The sequence below is a fragment of the Peromyscus maniculatus genome, chromosome 15 (genome assembly GCF_049852395.1).
Source record: "Peromyscus maniculatus bairdii isolate BWxNUB_F1_BW_parent chromosome 15, HU_Pman_BW_mat_3.1, whole genome shotgun sequence".
NCBI classification, from domain to species: domain Eukaryota; kingdom Metazoa; phylum Chordata; class Mammalia; order Rodentia; family Cricetidae; genus Peromyscus; species Peromyscus maniculatus.
Genome location: NC_134866.1, coordinates 81881369 through 81901104, shown reverse-complemented (window position 1 = coordinate 81901104; position 19736 = coordinate 81881369). Strand labels below are relative to the sequence as shown.

Here is a 19736-nt window from a genome sequence, read left to right as displayed (position 1 = left end):
GAAGCCAGAGGTTGGCATTGAAGATCTTTCATTAGTACTCTCCATCTTTTTTTTTTTTTTTTTTTTGGTTTTTCGAGACAGGGTTTCTCTGTGTAGCTTTGCGCCTTTCCTGGAACTCACTTGGTAGCCCAGGCTGGCCTCGAACTCATAGAGATCCTCCTGCCTCTGCCTCCCGAGTGCTGGGATTAAAGGCGTGCGCCACCACCGCCCGGCTTAGTACTCTCCATCTTTTGAGACAGGGTCTCTCACAGAACTCACTCCTTAGCTAGATTGGCTGGCCAGTGAACTCCAGGAATGTACCTGTCTCCACTCCTCCAGTGGTTATGGGCATTCCTTAGCACGTCTAGCTTCTCTGTGGGTGTCACAGATCCAGATTCATGTCTTCATTCCCTGGGTGGCACATACTTCACTGACTGAGCCACTTCCCAGCCTGTTATGATATATATTTATCTGACTGGAGCCCATAGAAATACAGCTACTGCTAGCCCACCTCTTAAGAAGTTCCTGGTCCCGTTGACTGCCATGGGAAAAAGTGGTTTGTCTAGTAGCTGAGGAGGCCCAACAGAACCCTCTTTCCTTCCACAACCATCTACCTACCCCAGTTTGGTAGGGTAGACGGTGAGGTACTTGTCACAGTGCTCTGTACCTTAAGCAAACTCTGCCCCTTCTTCTTCTCTTTCTTTTATTGATTCTTTGTGCATCTCACATCATGCATTCTGATCCCACTTATCTCCCTGTCTCCTTGAATTTGCCATCTGCCCTTGCAACCTCCCTCCCAAATCAAGACTAAATTAAGAGAAAAAACAAAACCAAGAAACAAAAACAAAACAACAAAATATTTTAACAAAAATAAAAACAACAGAAGAGGAGGAGGAAGAGGAGGAGGAGAACGAGGAAGAAGAATCTTGTCATGGAATCTGTAGTGTGGTCCATTGAGTCACACAGTTTACCCTTTAGTCCTCTTGTCTTTACTTCAAAGTGTTCATTGCCTCCAGTCATTGGTCTGGTTCAAGGCCCCTGGCTTCTGCTGCACCACCAACAATGAGCCCCCACTGGGGTTCCTCTTAGATATCCTGTTGTCCTGCTTCACGGGCACCCTACAGTTTTGGATCTGTAGGTTCATCCCCTTCACGTGCTCCAACAGTTCATAGATGCGGTGGATGTTGGGGCGGATCAACTCATAGCCCTGGTTCTGGGCCTGGGTGGTAGCAGGGTTGGTCAGCTCCTGCCTCTCTCTTCTTAATCTATTGTGAATTAATTTCTGTACCTCCAACCACTAGCTTCAATTTGAAAGGTCTTTCCTCTTAATAGTTCCCCCGACCCCGATCTCTGTTCAAGCAGCATTCTATGATATAACTGCAAACTATCTGTTCCTCTATGCACACATACACACCTATTTTCCTGTATACATATGTGCATACACCTGTGTATTCCTGCATGCATGTGTACCCATGTCATATGTTCCTAATGCATATTCCTATACACATATATACCATATGTGTGTACCATGCCTGTTCATTCCTATACACATGTGCTTGTGCCCATTTATACATACACTCACAGGCCCATATATCCTTGAACAAGTATCTTGTGTTCTGATATGTATATATATGAGCACATGTACATTGATGGACATTTGATTGACCATCTTGAGGAATTTCCTTGGAGACTCAAAGCTTATGAGAGTGGAAACGTCTCCCAGAAGATCAGAAACTCTTCAACCCTAGCTCATGCGCTGCTATGTATCCCTGAACACCTACCTGTGTTCCTATGTGTGTATGTGTGTCTATATATGGACATCTGCCTGACTATCTTGAGGAATTTCTCGGAGACTCAAAGTTTATTCCAGTGAGAACACTTCCCAGAAAATCAGAAAGTCTTCAAACCAAGCTCACCCCTGCTTGGTTGCATCACCATGCTGGGTGCTTAAAATAAATCATCTATTAAAAGGGAAGTGATTACAAAACTCACCTTTCAACTCTGAGTTTTGGGAAATGGATGAGAGGACTTCTTCAATGGCAACTTAACGGAGCTCTCCCTGGTGACATCATCTTGGAATGTTGTTGAATGTCCCTGGGTGTACACTTCAGGGAGAGGACAGTTGCTCAAATCAGTGACAGTCTAACAGTTAGGAGCTTTGGTGTCTGACACACCCCGATCAATTCCTAACTCCATCACTTACTCATTGTGACCTTGAACAACCCTCAGGCAGCCTCAGTTTCCTGTTTCACAGAATAAGGAAAATAGTATTTAACCAAGGAAGGTTTTCAGGGAGGGTAAAGGAGATAAGCAGATGTGTGATCTGGGTTTTCTTCCTGGCCTCCTGAAGCTACTTTTGAAATCATTTGGGCTGCTGAACTGATATTCTATAGTGACTAAGGACATAGTTCCCCCCCTCCCCAACATAACAAACATCCTTCTTTATTTACTTAACATTTATTTACCTATTCTGCTTTCCCTATTCAAAAAGGTGGCACTGTTTTATGTGGACAAAAAAAAAAATCTATTTTTTTTATGTGAATGAAAATGTAAAGAAAGCCAGAACATAATTTCTATCTTGAGGCAATTTATAAGTTAAAACAAACAAACAAACAGACAAACAAACAAACAAAACTTTCCTGTCTAATTCCATCAGGGTTTTCTAGACCTCACTCTAGTTTGGGTTCCACAGGCACGGGCTGTTGTGGAAGCTGAAACCTGTTCTCTGTCTTCACCTGTATGTATAGATTTCATCACAGCTGTTCTACACACCATGACCTGAGCCACCCTGTGTCTGGGCTGACCACACCAGGCAGTGAGCAGGCCAAGATCTTTCTGGTCAGGCCTTGGCAGCATGAAGGGAGGAAGATGCCAACATTATTGCCAAATGGATGGCTCATATTTTCCATCTTTGTCTATGTGGATGGCAGTCATGTGTTTCTCATGGTGCCCGGTTGTGCAATTGATGAAGTCGGCCCAGGGCCAGAACAAGGGCCTACTCTACTCTTTCTGGTGGGCCCTACTCTGGGTTGCTCTAGCATGTATACAGCTAGGAGGGGTTGAATCCTAAGACTGAGGTGTGTAAAAGAGGGAACAATACTGAAGATGACCCTGGAAACAACAGGATGGAGTGATTGGGGATGAGGAGCTTGGGTTGCTGCTGATTAGAGGCAGAGTGTAGCCTTCAGGCTGGGCGCAAAATGAGGTTGAGGAGACAAGGAAGGCCATAAGTTGGACATAGGTGAGATGGTAATAAATTCGTTCCTAAAGCTTTTGAAGGGGCCTGTGGTGCTGATAGAGACTTGCAGTGTGTCTTAGACTCTCTCTGGGCAGTTCCACCATGGGATGGTCTATCTGTATTCCCCAACTTTCAGTTCTCCAGCTCACAGGTGGCCACAGTCAACAAAAAAGAGGACCTTAGTTCCATTGGAATGAGGCTGAATGTCCCTTAGGTCAGAGTCACTTAGTGTAGTGATGCTGTCCTCTGAGGCCAATCTGAATTTCTTTCCAGAGCTTAGAGAGAGGTCTCTGCCCTGGAACATACAACCAGAGGCCTGGTAGAAGAAAATCAGTGCTCAGCCATAAAGCAAGCTCCCTACCACCACCCCGGCACCAAAGGGAAAAAAAATCCAAATGACAGAAGGGAACCCTTATTCACTTCTGGGGGGAAATGTAAACTAGTCAAATCTCTACAGAAAGCAGCATAGACATTGCTCAAAAACATAGAGATAGATCTACCCTACAACCAATTAAGACATATCATTCTTAGTTATTCACCCCAAGGACACCAAGTCAACATGTCAGTCTCAGGCAATGTTCTATTGCTGTGAAGACACACCATGACCATGGCAACTCTTAGGAAGGAAAATTTTTGATTGAGGTTGACGTACAGCTTTTCAGAAGTTTGGTCCTTTATCATCATGGCATGAAGCATGGCAGCACACAGGCGAATGTGGTGCTAGAGAGGTAGCAGAGAGTTCTGCATCCAGATCCACAGGGTCTGACTTGAACTTTAGAAACTCCAAGGCCCACCCCCGGTAACACACTTCCTCCAACAAGGCCACACCCACTCCAACAAGGCCACACCCCCTAATCCTTATAAGCAGCACCAATCTCTAGTGACCAAGCATTCAAATCTATGAGTCTATGGGGGCGGGGGGGCATTCTTATTAAAACTACCACAATGCCATAGAGATACTTGTACATCAATATATACTGCAGCACTAGTCACAATAGCTATGCCATGGAGTTGGCCTATGTGTCCAAGAACAGGGAAGTATAGGAAAATACCGTGTGTGTGTGTGTGTGTGTGTGTGTGTGTGTGTGTGTGTGTGTGTGTATGAAAATGGATATAACTGGAGATAACTACGCTAAGTGAATTAAAGCTGTTTCCGGAAGATAAATATTATAAGTTTTCTTATCTTTGTGGTGCCTGGGTTTTCTGCAGTCACATAAAATCGTGTATCCATAGATTGAATGAGAGTGGAAGCAAAATTGTCTGGGAAACAAAAGAAATTAATGGGAGGAGGAAGTTATAAAAGGGAGGGTTGTGAGGTGGAGGGCATTATATGCTCAGCACACATTATATACCTGTGATTGTTAGCTTTGTCGACTTACAACTACCTTAATCACCTGGAAAGAGTGTATCAGTGGGAGATGTTCTATGTTGGGTTGGCCTGTAGGCATGTCTATGGGTGATTGTCTTAATTACATTAATTGATGTGGGAAGACTCAGCCGCATGTGAGTAGCTGAGGATGGGTACCATTCCGTAGGCAAGAGGGTCCCGAACTGTCTAAAAGGAGAAAAATCTGAGCTGAGAAAAAGTGAGTAGCAAATGAATGTGCCTGCATCATTTTTCTCTGTCTTGTCTGTGAGTATAATTAGCTGCTCTTAGATATTGTCACTGTGACTTTCCCACTATGGTAGACTATAACTTGGAATTGTTAGCTTAATACAAACCCTTTTGCCCCTAAGTAGTTTTTTTGTCATGGAGTTTAATCAGAGCCACAGAGATGGATCTAGGCCAGTGCCTGTAAACATTTTTTAATTATTACTTTTTAATCGGTGCTTTAGGCACTTCAGTCTGTGTAGGTGGGAAAAAGACACAGATGTGGGTGACTTTTAGGGGACACTTTTCTGAGTGGGCACTACAACCAAAGGAATACATCTTTTATACCATGAGCATACCTGTTTATAAGCACTTGTATCAGAATGCTCTAGAAGGTTAAAAAAAAAAAAAAGCAAAACTGAACAGCCAGGAACACTCACTGCCAGAGAACGTCAACAATTGTAAAGATGCTTTGAAGTCGTATGAGCTCAGACTTAGAGATTCTATGGGCCTGTGGTTTGTTTTCTTAACCTAGTCAGTGGCTTTACAATGAAACCCTGGGGATTGGCATCATCTGGAGTTGGGAAGAAGGGGTGGGCCCTCTGTCAGTGGGGTCCGTGTCTCTTAGGACTGCCTGCACTTTGCAGAACTCTTTCTAGAGCTGCTTTTGCAAGTCTCCTGACCCCTCTTGGCATCAGGAACCCCCTGGTCCAGGAAGCAGATGTGCTCCTTCTAAGACTCCGAAGGGATGAGGTCAGGAAGCATCTATGGCCATTTTAGTAGTAATGTTCACTAAGGGAATTCAATGAGAGTGTGGGATTGCAGGGAACAGGTCATGGATATCCTGGACAAAATGCCATGTCTTTCCTGAGATCTGCCATCTGTCATACTGAGGTGGCCCTCATTTCATACCAGAAGGACACACAGCCTTCCTGAATGGTCATATTCTCTGTCATGATACTCTAGGACACAACAACGTATGTATTCTAAGTACATGAATTAATCATCTAAAATTTCCAAGAAGGCTTAGTCCCAGCTCTAACAAAAATTTGGCCTGTAATACATCTGGAAACAACAAAAACAAACAATGAAACCTGAGTCTAAATCAAGTACATTAAAAACTCTTGGCTTCTCTAAGCTTCACACATCAATAAATAATTTCCCGTGGACACGTCTTGTACATATCAAAGCAAGATATAAATATATAAGCCTTGTAATGGATACTGGAGTGTTTCTACGAAGGTACCTGCAAGGTAGGGTGAGGAGAAATGTGCACATATCGGTGGCCAATAGGAAAGCAAAGTACTCTGCATCATCCCCATCCCCAAAGCACTAGATCAAATATTTAGATGATTGCTTTTTTACCACCATTACACTTTCCAAATACAAAACTAAAACACAAAATACTCTGCCATTTAAAAAGATCAAATGAGCTCTTTATGGCAGTTTATAATTGTATTTTATAAAACATGGTTTGAGCTGTACTTTCTGGAATTTTAAATATTTTTGTAAAAAATTTTTTTTTAAATTTCTGAGTCAGTTTCTAAGACTGAGCTCCCCCCAGGAGAAGGCTGACCTCCAGCAACCCTGTATTTCATCCCCAACAGAAGCTTGAATAATGACTGAGTGACAAAGTGTCTCATTTAGTTATTATTCAACTATATTAAATTGCTAAAGTTGGTAATTGGAGCATATCTTATTACAAAGGCAAAAGTTCACCCTTTTTCCCCAGGCACAGAAGGCTTGCACATTTGAAAACTTCTGGTCTGTTAAGAAATTCAGTGTCAGGCCACAGTGCATGCAACAAGTTAAACAGAGAAAGACATATTAACCAAACTCCATCAAAATTACCATGCGTTACTCTGAAGATATTTACCAACCTCAAGGCTTTATTGTGAGGGTGGGGAGGAAGGACGCGGAAGGAAATCTTGGAAATACGTCAATATTCCCAAACTCCATTAAGCATATGCAACTAAAAAGCCATCGTTTAGAATATTCTTAGGCTGATATTTAGGCAATAAGTGATGGTTGCTTAAATAATACTGTTTACCCTTTTTGGTTGATGCTCACACAATACCCATCATTAAACCTTCAGAAAACCCACCTGAGTATATTAAAAGCCATTGGCATCACTACTGCTAGGCTGTTTACAGGAAGTGTCTTTTGAAAAAGGACCAAAATGATTGATTTTCTCTAAAATGATACTGCAGTGAAGGAACGATCTCCCCGAGACAATGGGAATCTGGGTACTTATGTTGACGTGGTCTCCCCAAGTTTCTGCTTCAGAGGCCAGAAAGTGAATATTGTGAGGACTATAGAAACCACCACCACTTGTAATGGTGTTCCCCCCAAATCCTATTAGTAGCCTTATCTAGAGAGCCGGTACAGTCATGAGATTCCCAGATGCCTCTGCTGGAGATGGCTAGTATGAGATCTTAGGGAGGATTAGACACTGGCATTCTTAACATGTATGTCAGTGATTGTCATAGCAATGTGAATTTGGGAAACACTGTTTAATGATCCTATGTGGTTCATTCATTCTGTTAATTACTTAGCAATTGCCTGGGTGGTTTTTGAAGCATGGACCTTCACAGCAAGCTCACCTGAGATGCTGTCCCAAACCTACGAGAGCAGAATCTGCAGAAGTAGGCCTGGAAATCCATATTTGAAAGAAGCTCATCTGGAGATCCTTCACTGCAAAGCCTGGCACTGTGTGTGTCTCTTTAAGTTGCCCGTGTCCAGACAATAGGTAGCCCATATGTAAATTCTTCCTGGGAGAGTCCCCATCAGTAGCATGGAGGTGATGTGGAGATTGAGAACTAAGAGGTGGCTGTCCCTGCTTTAAAGAAGCAGTACACAGGTTTGTAGAAGTAAGAAAGGAGGCTGCCCTGCAGATGGAATGGCTGGGTGTGGGGAATATAGCAAAGATGTTATATTTGTTATATTCTTTGTCATCCTTCACAGTCTGGATGTGGCAGCCATGTACCTGGTTGAAGACAGTCATACAAAGGCTCTGTGACTACAAGGTCAAGGGATGGGCCACTCGTGGGAATTCTCATTCAGAATTTCCTACTAGAACAATAGCCCTGAGCACGTACATACATTTTTTTCTTTCTTAATTATTTCCATATCTTTGTTTGTGGAGCAAGGATAGGATTTGCCAAGCCATTGTTTTGTTTTGACATATAAGATGGCCTGTTCTGAATTCACCTTCTCATTTAGAAACCCATGGGGCATGCATTGTTCTTACAGGTTTTCACTGTTGTACAATCATGTTTGAAATAACTTGTCCACACTGTGTCTAGGGAATGATAAATTTAGTATAATCACATTTTGGCAGAAGGCACCAAATCTGGCTTTCTCCTTGCTCAGATGAATGAGAGTTGAGATTAAAGGCCCCTCTAGTGTTGGATGGAAGGGTGAAAACATTGATGGGTGTACTCAAGACCTTGTGGTATTCAACTCTAGCATAGGGTTTAAAAGAAAAAGAAAATCTGGACAGGTAAAGTAAAATGTCTGTCATCTGGGAAATGGAAATAAGTCCTTGCAGGCTAGCCCCCTCCCTGAGTTGCTACTAACTTCTGAATACTGAAGTCAGTTAAGCCATAGAGTTTCATCCAACCATTGGCTGTTGGTTTTAAAATAGATTGACATTTTTGATGCCTATCCTTCTCTAGCTTCAGCTAGCATTGAAATACTTTTGACAGCATGAGTCAATCTAAAACTAAGTTCTGAAAAAGAAAACACAGGAATGTGGGTAGAAGGTGCTTGCCACTGCAACTGCCTCCATTACCGAAACAATTATTTGGATCAAGATATTTTGTTTGCTGAGGTCTGGGAAGAAGGAAGTGTAATCCAAAGAGCAAAGTTCCCAGTGACAAATGAGAAGCCCTTGGACACTGCGGTGCATTGTTCTGCCTGTCTAGAAGGCAGAATTCTGCCGGGACAAGGACGGAACCTTTCCAAGTAGATGATGAAATATACTTTATTGACATTATCAATAAGGATGTATTTATGGGAAACAAGCACAGAGCATAGCTCACACTTACAGGACTTTGAAGGTAATAAAAGTGGAGTGGTGTGTCTCATCGTGAAATCTACACTGCTTTGTGGCTACTTGGCATTGAATCAGGATGTAGCAAACTAGGTTGCTTTCAGGTTTAATCTTCTGTCATGAAATCTCAACTTCCTCATGCCGAAAATAGACATGAAAGTGTTTGCAAGGTGTTATGAGATGACAGAAGACAATCATTTTGATTCCAGATACAGGATCTCACACATTTAGTCCACAACTACTGGACAACAAATGTGATTTCTTTCATTTAACTTGAGATCTCAAATAATCTATGATATGGCCAGCAAGGCAGGGAGTGTAATGCAGATCTCTGTAATTTTGGGGCTTGCAGAAATACACAAAATATTGTATTCTTGGTTTTCTGTTTCTTCTTCTGTTAAGGGACTATATAGTTGCCTTCTTGTTAGACCCTCAAAAGGAAAAACAACAAACAAACAAAACCCAAACCCAACAACTCTCCTTGGGACTACATATGAAAACAAGCTTTCCCATTCCAAACTACCACCCCCTTTTCACTTCCCAGAATCTTAGAAGAAAAATGGAGAGCTTGGTAGCTGCAATGCAAGTTGAGAAAGTCATTCCGGCCATGCCTTAAATACATGCGTATTATTATAAGACGATGAATCATGGCTTGTTCCTGTAGAATTTTTTAACTAGGGGGGAGGATTGTTAATAGAGGGTGGTTAAAGTTGCCAAGTTGACAAATCCAGAGAACAAAGAACTTTTCTTCTAGGGTTAGCTAGGAGTCATAGCAGGTTTAAAGCCACCAGGAACCTTCAAAACTATCAGTTCATAGATGGGAAGTTGGTGCAAAAAGGTTAAGTATCAACAGTAACAATAAACATTTACTGAACATGCTTCTTACTGGATATGTGTCCAGTGATTTACACGTGGCACCTAATCCTTAAAGCAACCTCAGAGCTAGGTGCATTATTGATGCCATATTAAAGATAAGGAAATTGAAGTTGAGGGACAGCAAGTCATTTGCCCAAGGGTAAACAGCTTGTTCATTTTCTTGAGCTGCCTTGATGGGGAGAATGATTGACAGAGTCATTTATCTAGCCAATTAGCATTTTCTGAGCACATATTAAGTGTCAAACGTGTACTCGGTGCTGGCGACACAAAGACATCGGGGAGAGAGATGCATGCCAGCTGCCGCAGGAGAGTAACTACAAAGTGGCATCTGTGGGTCTCAGTGCAGAGTTCAGGCCTGGGAGCCGGGTGCCTTTGTTAGTCAGAGGGTTCCCAGTGGTCTTTCAGAAGCTGACCCCATGGCCCTGAGACCTGAGGGTTCGCACCCTAACTAGAAGAGGCAGGGGAGTGTAAAGATGTTTCAGATTGGGACCCTCAAGGGCGAATCCCCTGGGTCAGAGCGTGAAGAGTGGGGTGTGGAATGGAGGCAGTGGAAAGAAAAAGAGATAAGTCGATCTTTTGTACAGAATGGTGGCACTTCTTTTCTGTACCATGGGGCTAAAAGCTTCTGGAATCACCTTACATAAGGTTGCTAGAGACCCTCTAGCTATCTGATATTATAGCTTCTCCTTGGTTCCTCCCTTGGCAAATGTCTGGAACAGCTTGGGTCTCCCGGTCCTACAGTTCCCTTGGTGGGTCCCCTAAGAATGTCAGGGCTCTTTCTCTGGTTCATTTCTTGGTCTCCTCCTTAAAACAAAACCACAGCAAGCTCTTTCAAAGTACAGATTGTCTTTTCTCGACATCATTCTTGCTCATTTCCCCAAATGTCCAAACCTTATGCTCTACACTGTCTCGATTTAGTGAAGCCACTTAAAGTTCCTAGAACTTATTTTTTTTTTAAGATGGTAGCCAGTCAGTTTTGTCTGCTGCTCACTGACCATATTCAAGAATTATATCTGTTTATTCGTGTTGATTTCTGGAGTAGTGTTTCCATCTTCGTAGTATATTTTTACTATCAGTTTCAAAACATCTCTGCTACTGCTTTCTCACTCGGGCTGGTAGGATGTCCCCAGTTGCCACTATGTTCACAAAGAAAAGGCATCTCTCTTTCATGGCCCTGCTCCTGAGATTCCCATTAGAATTCTTTTCCTCAGCTAAAAGCATTATCCAATCAATTAAAATAAATAACCAATCTGAAAACACAGAACTCTTAAGTTATTTCCAATGTAGTGGAAATGAATTCAGGCCTTCCCCACATCTATCTACTTTCCCAACACATTGCAACATTTTAAAGGAATAAACATGCCCACTAGGATCATTTAGCTTAATGGGAGATGTTACTTGAGGGAAAAAAAAAAATTAGCTAAATTTGATGGGTGCGTGATGCAAGATGGTTGGCACCTATGAGTGGGCTTCCCAGTTCCATAATGGACAGTGGGGGGAGTTTGGCTTGGATTGAGCAGTTGCTTATCAGGGTTTGTGCTACTGGTTTCTAGGCAGTGTATAAATTACTGCTGGCTTGCATGTGGTAGAGAAGGAAGGCAAGTCCCTTCTTTACGGAGACATGCAGTTCTACTTGATTTATTACATGGGGTAGCATTCAACTAACTAGTGAGAGCAATCACACTGCACCATGACATGATGTTCGGTTTGCACTACCTCAGAAAGATGAGAATTCCGCTTGTATGCTGGGACTGATTGCTCAGCCCTAAGGAAAGCTACATGGTGGTTTGAGGGAAAAGACCTTTGTGCGCCTCTCTCTGTAGTGACTTTGAAGTGGTTTGTCAAGTGATATTTCAGGCTCCGCGGCCTCGTACCTGGTGTTAGCCCAGGGATAACAGCTTTGCTACGTTTTCTCAAAGCTGGTTCAAGGACTTTGAAGAAGTACAAAGTGTATGATATTTGGGGCTTGCCTGCCTCGTTACAGATATAAAATGATTCATACCTCCCTGAGAAAGAGTTCCTTCTGGCCAGAAAGAGGTAAAATGGGTCACTGTGTCAAAAGGAGACTAGGAATAGAGAGAAACTCCAGTGAGACCTAACCAGACGCCGGCAGCGTGAACACCTTCATAGTCAGAAGGTGTCACCTGAGCTCGGCTTAACAGGTGTTTGGTATACCCATTGGGGAGCGGGCATTGTCATGGGCACTTAGGACACAGTGATCCTTTCTTCCTACTTCTTAAAGGGGTATATGTGCCCTTACATGGGAGACTGGCTGCTTGTCCTGTAGAGAAGAGCAAGAGCCACAATTGTGTAAAGTAGAGCTAGAGCTGAGAGAAATGCCATCAGATGGTGACTCTTGCAGAAACAGTTCTGTGAGGTAGCTGATTAAAATTATAAGGATGGCATTTTATCAATCTCCTTTTTTAAAAAAATTGAAACTGTGTGGTCTAACTAGACTTGCCACTAGACCAGCATTTAGAGAGACCAGAGATGAGTGAAGGGAGAGCTCTTAAGGGCCCAATCCCCACACCACTGCCTCATTCTCTGAACATACAGCTTATCATACAGATAATCCTCACAGGGGAATCAAATCCTGTGACCCACCAGCAACTTTTCTGAATTTGTTAAATGTTCTTCCTCTGGTCCCAGAGCACAGTGCACGTGCAGCATTGTGATGGAGGAAACAAAGTGGCATTTTAGGATAGGGCAGCCATTGAGGTTGGTGATGCCCATCCAGCCTGTGCCCAGCGAACTGGTCCCAGGCCATTGGTTGGTCCTTGCCCTCCTAATCTGTACAAGTCTAGGCTTCCTTCCTTCCTTCATTCTCTCTCCAGATGAGGGAAAAGGAGATAGGGAGTAGAGAGGAAGCAGAAACGGGATTTCCACTCACTCAAGGGGGTGAGGGACCTCACTTCATGAAGGAGAAAGGGGAAGGATCAACACTGGGTATGTGGGGGGGGGGGCTTCACCCTGTCCAACCACCACACTCTAACTGTTCTTGCTCAGTGTGCTCCTGCCCCTTGTCGTCCCTCTCCAACTCCTCCACCGCCAGCTACCACGGGCCACAGCAAATTAGTAGCATTCAGTGTCTTCACAACTGAAGGACCGTCACAGTTCTGCCTGGCGTGGAATGGCTGACTTCCATCCTTCCATAGGACAGTTGGAGGCTCCAGGCAGCAAACAAAGACCTCTCTAGCCAAGGTGGAAAGAAAGACACCTATTTTATTATTCAGCCCATGCATATAGTGAGCCACAGAGTGCAAAGGCAGGCTGAAATCCTGCATGTTTTAGAGACCAGCATGCTGGAAATAAAAAGCAAACAGCTCCAGTCTCCTCAGAAGACAACTGGATCTAGCTCAAGATAGGATCCCAAATTCCTTCTTGGGAGGCATGGTAGCATTTGGAGGGGTTATGGGGACATGACCTTAGAGATTTCCGTGTTGTAAAACCAGAGGTTGGACTTATCTACACAGCCCAGGAGATAGCATTTAAATTCCAAAAGACTGGAACAAGGACTCTGTCCCCTTCTGCTCTCACAAGACTGTACTAAGAATAGTAATACCTGGAGCCTCTTAAGCAAGACATCAGTCTCCACGATGCCCTTCTCACAGTGAAAAACCACCCTGATCCTTTTCTGACCTCCACTCCTGGGGGACCTGCTACCTCACAGGGCTGTTTTCCTCCAGTGCCACCACACTGGGTCTTTCTATGCAAACGTGGCAGCAGGTTGGAAGTGTGGTTTTCTTTTTTTTTTTTTTTTTTTTTTTTTGGTTTTTCGAGACAGGGTTTCTCTGCGTAGCTTTGCGCCTTTCCTGGAGCTCACTTGGTAGCCCAGGCTGGCCTCGAACTCACAGAGATCCGCCTGGCTCTGCCTCCCGAGTGCTGGGATTAAAGGCATGCGCCACCACCGCCCAGCTGGAAGTGTGGTTTTCTTAAGTGACATCTTTTAGCAGCATCTGTGGTAGTCCAGTAAACCAGTCAAAGAAAGCAGTCTATTCATTAGGGGACTCATAGAAGTGACAGGCAATGGCGGTTCACTGAAGCCACCCATGTGAAGAGGTAGGAAAGATTTCTTTCTCCTTCTGGAGTCTCTGGTTCGTGACCTAAATCACGTCTAGGGGCTGCATAAGGGAGGGGGAAGAGGAGAGGCCTGCCTTCTATCCCCAGTTGACTTGAACTCCCAGCACCTAGCCAGTGCACCTCCAACTTTAGTTTGATGCTTGTGATACCCAGTTCAAGTTCACAGTTGTGATTCTCTTCTCTCATCCAACCAATTGGAGTGCAGCTAAGGAATACTCATTTTTACCAAGTGGCCCAAGTGATCCTAAAGTCAGTGTCATCCAGAGTGACTGACCTACCCTGATAGCTACACATGAGCCTATTTGTCTAGCCAGGGACTCCTGGAAGATGGAGTTTCCTATGTCCATAATGACCCAGGCCCTTATCAATTGTGCACCTTAGAAATGTTCCAGGAGTGTATTTTGGGGTCTGCAAATATGGCCCTAGGAATATCATATGTCTTAAGAGCTGCAGTGTGTCAGAAAACAGAGTTAAACCTGCTCAGCATGTGTGTTTTCTATAAAGCTTCCCAGGCCTTTTTGTTAGCTCACAGATCCTTCAGGCTGTCACTTTCTCTCCCTACCAAAGATCAGACTGTGTACCCTGCCTCTGCAGATCTCTGGATAGAGTTGCTAAGCAGGCCTACTTACAGCCTTGCAGTCCCCCTCCCCTTGGCAACTGGAAGCCCAGACCCCCTGACACCAACGCCCAGGACAACCTTGAATGATAACCTTACTTTTATCCAGTGAGGTTTTTTTTTTCTTTTGTTTTATGACTTGGCATGTAGGCTAGACTCTGGGATATGGACACACTCTCTCCCAAAACCTATAACAGCAAGACTCCCTTTGTCCTTCAGAACTGGATGGTCCTTCTCTTCCTGGAGGGTCCCTGTCATGCTACCCATGACAGCTGTCTCTCCTAATGATGCAACTCCTATTGATTCTTTTCAGCTTCCTATGAACCACTGATGGCATCTTATACTTTAACATGTTACTATGATGCTTGAAGAAAGTATAGAATGCAAGTTTACATGGCTACATTCCTCTGCTGAATTTGTCCTGCCATAGGAAAGTCTGATCTGTGAGTCATCAGAGACACACTAGATAATTTCTCTGTTGGGCATTAATGGCAGCTGAAATACTTGATTTGACTGTGTAAAATAGCGTCAGATAGGTAAGCATATATGGTTTGGTTCATATACACGCCAATCAAAACACATCATACTCCAAGAGATATACTGTCCCAGGTACTCTAGCAAGTAGCACATGTACTATTTAACTGAGTTTGTTTGTTTGTTATTTAATTTTTTGTTCTATATCCCAATCAAAGTTTCCCTTCCTTCCCTTCTTTTCAGTTTCTCTCCCCTCCCCCCACCCCATTCACCCCTCCTCCACTGTTTCTCTTCAGATACAAGCTGCATCCTATGGACATCAGCCAGCCATGGTATATCAAGTTGCAGTGAGACTAGGCACCTCCTCTTCTGTTAAGGCTGGATGAGGCAATCTGGCAGGAGGAAAGGGTCCCCAAAACAGGCAACAGAGTCAGAGACAGCCCCTGCTTTCACTGTTAGGAGTCTCACACAAAGACCAAGTTATACAACTGTCACATATATGCAGAGGGCCTACCTAGGTCAGTGCCCTGCAGGCACCCTGGTTGTCTGTTCAGTCTCTGTGAGCCCCTATGAGCCCAGGTTAGTTGGCTCTGTGGGTTTTCTTGTGGTGTCCTTGACCCCTCTGACTCCTACAATCCTTCCTCCCCATCTTCCATGGGATTCCCGAGATCTACCTAAGGGTTGGCTGTGGGTCTCTGCATCTTTAACTAAGCCTTCTTAAAGTGGCCATTATTCCTCCTCTCTGTTGATAAAGAAGCTGGACAAACTTAAATAACTTGTCTCAGATCACACAATTAGTATGTGACCAACCAAGATTCTACTGTAGGATTCAAACCCAGGCCAGTCTTTCAGAGAGCCACATTCTTTTCTCTGTAGTCTATCATCTCCTGAGTCACACAGTCATAAGTCACAGGAGCATCCCAGCTTTTGTGGGTTTAGGTTCTACTGTTGGATATGATAAAGGTAAGCTAGAGAAACTTCTAAATCGCCCATAAATTAGTTATGTAAGGTTTCGTGTCATGTTTATATAAATATACAATGTATATATACATGTAAAAGGTAGCTTTATGCTATTTTTAACTAAATATGAGAAACAGAACTTGTAGAGTCAAACTCATAAATTAGATGACTATATGAGAATTCCTTACATTTACATACATTGAAATGTGGGCCAGATTAACAGAATAACATGATAGAACTGTACAACTTAAGAGCCAGATGGAAGCTTCTGTCACCTACTGATTTGTTCTACTTTTGAATGACTTGAGGCCCAAAGAGGCAGTGGCCATCTCTACTTTTGTTTCTACCATGGTCTCTAGTGGAGTGTCTGTTATAACAAGGGAGAAAATGGAAAGAAGCTAATTACCCTTAGTTTCGCCCATTGTGGCCCAACCAACCCCATTTAGGAAATGCAGTGAATTGCAAGATAGTGAAGGTCTGGGCTTCTTGTTTTGCCAGAAGAGAGCTGTTAACTGTGGCTTCGGTTCTACCTTGGAGCTGTCTTCTTGAGAGGCATAAATCCCAGGCAGTAGTAGTTCTACTCTGGACAAGTTCTGGGAATCGTTCAAAGTGGTAGAAATCGAAAAAGAGTCCAAGGGTGTTGCTAAAGCAGTAGAAACCTGTAGCCAAAGAGCGCATTGCGCATCTTGGATACAGAGGATACGAAGTGGCCAGCTGTTGACTTGGGATGAGAAAGTACTAACTCAAATCAGGCAAGACTGGGGAGTGCCTATGGCTTTTGGTGGACTAGGCAGAGACAGTCAGGATCTACTTGGAAAGATGAAGGGCAATGAAGGCTACTTTTCTCACTGCGTGACAAAAGTACCCAAACAAAGGAAACTCAAGAAAGGAAAAGTTAATGTAGGCTCACAGTTTGAGGGGACATTTCTGCTGTGTGTGGACAAGGCAGCAGCGGCTCTGTGGTGACAGGAGTGTGTGGCTGGGACGCCTCTCCTCCTCACAGCTTGGTGGGACAGGATGTAGAGAAGGGACAGGAAATGGGGCCAGGACATAAAACCTCAAGATCCCCCGCACCCACCCAGTGGACCACTTCCTCCAGCAAAGGTTCACCTAAAGGTTCCACAACCTTCCAAAACAGAACAAACACCAGAGAGCAAGTGCTCAAACACATCAGCTTACGTTAAACCACAGCAAGCGTAAACAAAACTGACCTTCAGTCTGTGAGCCTACACCCAGACCTCCTTGGGTGCCTCTTCACATCTCATATCCCTCTTAACCTGTCTTCATTCCCGTAGCTGCATACCACGATTGTGAGCAACCCCTTCCAAGATGGCAGGTGACAATGAGATTGAGGTTCTCCCAAGAGAAGCTGTGGAAGGAAGAATTATCTGCCAGATTGCGAAGACATTTCTAGACCACACACATGCCTTTGTGATGTGTTTCAGATAACAACCCAGCTCGTGCTGCCTACTTTTGTGTGGTGGAGGGGGACCAAGTGGGAAATTGGAGGAAGTGTTTCACAGTCTAGCCTGAATAATCTTTCACGCCTAAATTTAAAGATGTAAGCTGTCCCTGTGAAATACAAATCCCTATCTTCTCTCATTTCTCAAATCTTTGTCTTCATACATAAAAACATTTCATTCTACAGAAATTTTGAACCCCAAAATATGGATCGGGTCACTTAAAGTTTTACCTTCACTCTTTGTGTTTTGATTCCAGGCAATTCATACAATACCAGTTATTCCTCCTTGGCAGAATCCCTAGCTGGGCAACTGCAAGCATGTGTCCAGGTCCTTTGGAGAGACAAAGCTGTTTTGAAAGTATGTGGTGGTTAGTCAAGACACCAGGACACCAAGACACCCATTCAATGAGGGGATCTTCAAGGTCAGTCTTGCTCAATTTATACAGCTGGGACGATGGCTGACATCTCACGGCATGAAAGGCCTGTGGTGGTATTGCAGGAAGAACAGTTCTCGGAACTCCTGTTTCTGGAACTCTCTGCAGAACCTGTTAGTATGCCAGGCCCAGGTTCAGAAGCTGGGGAGTGTTTGGACTGAAGCTTACTTCCCTCTGTGAGGTCCCTCTGTGAGTGAGGGCCCATTTGGATGGCAGATAATCTGTAGCTTATTGCCTGAAGATTCCTGCAAAATCCCGTGTATGCAGAACGACACTCTTTCTGGGCATTGAAGGACTGGGAGAGGAGGCAAATTGGTGTCATCAGTACAGAGATTCTTGCTTCTCTTGCACTGTCTGGGAACCTTCTATGCAGACCTGCTTCCCAGCCAAGGGACACTTAGATTTTATCTTGACTGGAAGTCCGGGGGCAGCTTGGCCATGAAGGTTGGTACAACTTCAGAAGACTCCCTCAACAGATTGCCATTCCTTGCCCATCAAAAGCCTCCTCAGAGAACACAGGGCATTCTCAGCTACCCAAGATTTAAATAATCAACATCAACCCGGTCTGCAGAAAGATTGTGCTGGGAGGCAACATGGTCTGTTTACAAACTTTACATCTGATTCCCACAGCAGTGGTATCAGATTACCCTGTGTGCTTCCGCTGTCTCCTTTAGAAAAGGAAAATGAATTGGCCTTTCTCTTGGGTTTATTATAATAATGGGTGGAAACCCTGCCCACCGAATTCTTAAGTCTGGAATGTCAGGAAACAGAGCTGTTGAGTGGCATGCAGAGTGTCTTTATGCTATTAGAAAGAGCTGTCCACCTGTGAGTAGACAAGGTTAGAATATGCCTCTTTTTCTGGGGTGGGTCAGGTTGGTTCCTGATGTCTTTTGGAAGCAGAGTACCCTGCTCAGCAAGCACCCTTTGGGCTAGGCATTATTGAGAAAGCTGAGCCTGAGGTCCAGTCGACACACGTTAGCCCCAGCAATGAGCCTGGGAAAGAGACTGACGATAAGACCCCCACCCCGAATCCTGCACCTCTTCCACACACTCACCGGGATCCTACCTATCCACAGGCCCAGACAGAATAGCACCCTCCAACCAGAGGGTGGGAGTGACTCACTGCCGTGATGCAATGCTCAGCAAATGCTCCTCTTGATAAACAGTGAGAACAAAAGCAGAAAGTCAAGTGGAGTTTTCTTTTCTGAGCTCCTTACCAGCTGATCCCACTTCCTGTTCTTCTAAGGGCTTCCCTGACAGGCAGCTCGGCTTCATATTTGGTCATTGCCCTCTCACCTTCCTGGGTGAGTCAGTGCAGCTGACCTTGTACCCTTCAAGCTCCAGGGCTCCAGTGTGTACTCTGCCCGTTTCCTGATCTTTCCAGGTAACACCCCTCCCCTCCACCACACACACACTGAATAGAGAAAGAGTCCTGCCCACAGCCCACAGCCTACAGCCCTCTGCCTCTGAGACAGACGTGCATGCACTGGGGACATGAGTCACGGCATTCTCCCATCCTCTCCATCCGATGCTATTATTGGAATGGCTGTGCACGCAGTGCACGCCTGCTTCCCGTATTTCACAGGCCAAGGGCTCCAGGAGCTGCTAACCACACACTGCTCAGCCCGAGACGCTACTTGGAGGATCACGAGGTGGTTGCTCGGAAGGGTGAATGCTTCCAAGAAAGCAGGTTTGTTGAGTCCAGCTATCTCCACCTCCTTCAGTGAGCAGCAACCATGTGTCTGGAACATGCGCCTAGCAGTGTGCCCGCCTGCCGTTGTGGGTGGTACAAAAGAAATTGTTCTGGATTGAGTTTAGAGGAGGAGGCAGAAACATGAAAAGCAAGAAAGGGCATTGCAAACACATGTGCTAAGCAAGCTCTCCAGGCAGAGGGAGCTGGGGAGGTCCACGTGGGAGGAGAAAAGGGAGAGAGAGCTGGAAGACAGGTAGCTGTGGGGGAGGTGATGGACAA

General features: G+C 44.5%; 2 long non-coding RNA genes across 3 annotated transcripts in view; one reads left to right on the top strand and one right to left on the bottom strand.

The window, feature by feature from the left end:
- The window catches only part of LOC121822838 (uncharacterized), a 144311-nt gene that overhangs the window by 120524 nt on the left and 4051 nt on the right, over positions 1-19736 (top strand). The window contains exon 4 of the long non-coding RNA XR_013044840.1: positions 17588-19454. This is a non-coding gene — a long non-coding RNA (uncharacterized LOC121822838). The remainder of the gene's footprint in view (positions 1-17587; positions 19455-19736) is intronic.
- Positions 1977-19157, bottom strand: LOC121822839 (uncharacterized). Of its 2 annotated transcripts, none has more exons than XR_006064112.2 (4): positions 18982-19157; positions 17562-17677; positions 17080-17237; positions 1977-2084 (listed from the first exon to the last, which is right to left on the bottom strand). It is a non-coding gene; the product is annotated as an uncharacterized LOC121822839 (long non-coding RNA). The 2 variants fall into 2 exon arrangements; XR_013044842.1 differs by lacking the exon at positions 1977-2084 and adding an exon at positions 15187-15300.